A 4230-nucleotide genomic window follows, 5' to 3' on the forward strand; every position below is an offset into this window, starting at 1 on the left:
CGTTTCAGAAAGGCGGGGCATAGAGGAGCAACAATAATGTACATTATGTGGAAAATGATAAATACAAAAAATACAAAATACAATACAAAAAATAATGTTCTTTTTAGCAACGTCATATGTCCCCTTTAAAACCCATTATAAACGAGGCATTTGTTGCATCCAGTGGGGACATAATTACGGATTATAATGACTTATACTGTCTTTTTATGCGTTGCGTTGCGTATCGCGCTGCATAAACATAAAACCATGTCTGCATTTGTGATCGGAGAAATGACAAACGCTACTCTACACTGCTCAAAACTCGCGTTTGAATCGTCAGTGGCAAATTCTTTAAATATAAAAAACGTAATTACAGTCCGTGAGTCAGAACAGCCGGCATTGTATTCTACTCCACCAGGATCAGGAAACAGTCCTCCATAAAATGCGCTGGACACATCGGAATTTTTGGGTTGAACTGATCAGCTTGTAACACTCCAAAGAGAAAGGAAAAATTGAAATCGCATAATATGACCCCTTTAAGACAGATGCATTTTAAAACAGTATCAGTAAACAGAGCCTATTAGACACAGCAACAAATGAGTTTATTGATTGGTTTATTGCAAAACAATATTTACTAGTGTACCTTACACCATGTGTAAGGCTTTTCTTCATTTCATGCTTTCAGCAGGTTTCTCTTTTCTCTCTCAGCTGAAGCGGAGTGTCGTGTGAGAGCACTCAATAAGTGAAAGGTAATCACAGGTGACACAGAGACACAATTAGCTAGATATCTCCTGATTTCAGCCTCAGGAAGAGTTTAAATCGACAGCATCACTGAATCAATTTAAAACAAATGGAAATGTAAATTACAAACAGGCATTATGGTTGGGGGGAGAGATGGCCTGCCACCTCACTTTAAAGGAAAATAAGCAAGGAGCTTCAGATAACATTAAGTTTGCACTGAAACAGGATGGAGAGGGTCAGCATGCATTTAACCTCGCTGGGTGGTGTCTGTCTGTTCGCACTTAGAGGAAACAGAGATATGGAGAAAGAAAGAGACAAGGGACAAACAAAATGCACACACCCACAGAGGAAAGAGGTTTAATGAGGACAACATTGAACATTACCAAATACTCGCTTGCACAGAGAACACCGAACACAAACACACGGATAAGAGGAAAAAGTACACCCAAGAAAATAAACAGAGTTTGCCCTTTAAATGCACATCGATGAGATGTCTCCCTCTGAGAGACATAACTACTGCCTCAAGAACTGCTGCTGGGGAGAGACACAAGCACTAAAGCTGGAGAACGACATGAACATGAATCAAGAAGAGATTCCTCTTTTTCTTTTCAGACTGATTGTATTGCTTTTGGTGTCTAAGACCCCAATGATTCAAGATTTTTCTAATTAAACTGTTATTTACTTCAAATTACTTTTTAAAAAGTTTGCCATTTGACATGACTTTTGCAAACTTTGCTTCTGTTTGGAGTCAGTTTTACCTAGGCAAAAGCACATTTAAAAAATACAATAACATTTAAATAAGTGTGCATTATGCTGTATATCACTACTGGTCAAAAGTTTTGAATTACTCACCAGTCACCAAGGTTGCATTTATTTAATGAAAAATGCAGTGAAAACATAAATGCTGTTCTTTAGAACTTTATATTAAAGTATCCTGAAAAAAAAAACTATCACAGTTTCCACAAAAATATTAAGCAGCAATAACATTCATAATAATAGCCATTATTAACAGTGTTGGGAGTAACGCATTACAAAAGTAATAATATTACAGTAGTATATTACTTTTTGCTGTAACGGAGTAATATAACGCATTACTAATAAAATTTGGGTAATATAATTACTCGTTACAATCTCAGTAACGCAAGTTACAACAACATATTTTAACTCAAAATTAAGTGGTGAATTTACCAACACCGCAAAACAGCACTAGAGAAAAAATTCCGCGGGTAAAATATTGGGTCCCACTTTATTTTAAGTGGCCTTAACTACTATGTACTTACATTTTAATTAATAATTTGGTACAATGCACTTATTGTGTACATACATGTTTTTACATTGTATTTATATATGAAAAATACCTTCAAGGAATTACATCTTTAATTAATTTCTGTAATTATATTTATAATTACACTGTTGACCCATCCCTAACACTTTAACCCACCCTTAAACCTACCCATACCACCAAACCTGTCCACCCATAGGCCTATCCCACCTCGATAGCAGCAAAAGTGTTTTGCAATACAATATGAACACAATAAGTACATTGTACTTATTTTTTTAAGTACATAGTAGTTAATGCCACTTAATATAAAGTGGGACCAAATATTGTCTATTTCCTGTTGCTGGAATTAGATGTTTGAGATGACTGCAGAGACGGATTCTACATTTGTGAGATGGACACACTCCTGTTATTTTCAGTTAATCAGAGAAATGGAGAAGAAAGCATGTGCAATATGTGCGACACCAAACTCTCAACATCGAGAAATAGCACGAATAAAACCTGGAAACACCTGGACTGGTGCCACTAACACTAAGCTATCGGAGAGCTGCGGGGTCGGATAAGAGAAAAAAAAAGGCGGCGGACGAGCACAGACAAGCAACAAAAATTAAGTTTAACTAGAAATAACAAAATCTGTTTTTATTAAATCATAGTCTATATATAAAATGAATGAATATGCGAAATTTTTGACTTAAATAGGCTAATTAAGTCCATTTTTAACCCATAGTAAATTTGTTTTTGTAGCATGGACAAACAGCAAACATTTTGCTACACTTTCATGGAAGAAAGTCATACAAGTTTGAAATAAAATGAGAAGGAGTTTTGATTGAACTATTCCTTTAAAGAACATCCATTCTCACAATGGATGCTCTTTAAAGGAATAATAAAAGCAGAGGAAATGAAAGCAAATGAAGAATATTGAATAAGCACCAGCTGAAACCGCATGGATCACGTCAAACTTTTTTCCTTATGGTAATAACTAATAACCCTTTTCATGATGCAACAATGTGATAGTGACAGAAGCCTTTTTTAATGTCAGACTTTCGTAACCTTTTGTTCTATAATTATCATTATCTCTGAATTGGTGGCTACTGATCTTCATCAGGTTCTCCCACTCAATTTTGTGTGCTGGCGCAATATTTCTGCTCTCTTTCGAAGCTCCTCTTTCATCTGTTGCAGATTTGCTTTCTAGTCAAGTCATTTGTCAAGACAACACCACCAGGCTCATGTGGTGTCCCTTGATTGTTTGTAATAACTGGGAATGAGCGGGAGTCTTATTAGAAGCAGCCCCAACTGAGAGCCTCCCGTCTGTTAGCAAAACTTTCTCAGCCAGATCACTCTGTGCTGTGATGGATTTCAGACAATACCATCAACACTGATCATTTCTGCTGTCATGCTTCATAATTAGCTGTTGTTTTTAAAGATGCTTTTTTGGAAAGGCTTCTCTTGTCTCAGTTAAAATCTTTTTCCACTTTGAATCACAAGTTGAATGAAAACAATGGGACTAGTAATTGTAATAAAGCTATGAAAAAAATGATTATAAATTTACTGTTCAAAAGCTTCAGGTTGGTACATTTTTTTTGTCGCTTATGCTCACCAAGGCTGCATTTATTTGAAAAACAGTATTAATTTGAAATTATTACAGTTAAAAGAGCTGTTTAAATCGAACAGTTCTTAAATTTAAGTTTTAGATTTAAAATAAAAAGAAAACATAGAATTAAACAAATATTTAATGAATATTAAATATTATTTAGTAAGGATGCATTAAATTGATCAAAAGTGACAGTGAAACATTTATAATGTTACAAATTTCTATATTGAAGAAATATTGTTAAAAAAATGGTATCAGTTTAAAAGAACTGTTTTCTTTTTTCTTATATTTGAAATGTATTTCATTTGAAAATGTATTTCTGTGGTGCTCAGTTATTATCAGTTATTATTGGTGCTCAATTATTAATAACCAGTGTTAGGCAAGTTAGGCCTACTTCCAAAATGTAATACATTATATATTACTAGTTACTGTCTTTTGAAAGTAATTAGTTACATTACAATATTACGGTCTCTGAATTGTAATGCGTTACACTGCTTTTGAGTTACTTTCACCAAAATATCCACAGAAGTATTATAAACTGCCAAAATGCAGTTTATTGCTGGCTGCTCATTCTACATCCAGTGGAGGGTAATGTGGTAGGTCTATATAGCATAAAATTATAAAATCATATTTAGATACC

Source organism: Sinocyclocheilus anshuiensis, unplaced genomic scaffold, assembly GCF_001515605.1.
Source record: "Sinocyclocheilus anshuiensis isolate Anshui unplaced genomic scaffold, SAMN03320099.WGS_v1.1 scaffold942, whole genome shotgun sequence".
In the NCBI taxonomy this organism is placed as follows: Eukaryota; Metazoa; Chordata; class Actinopteri; order Cypriniformes; family Cyprinidae; genus Sinocyclocheilus; species Sinocyclocheilus anshuiensis.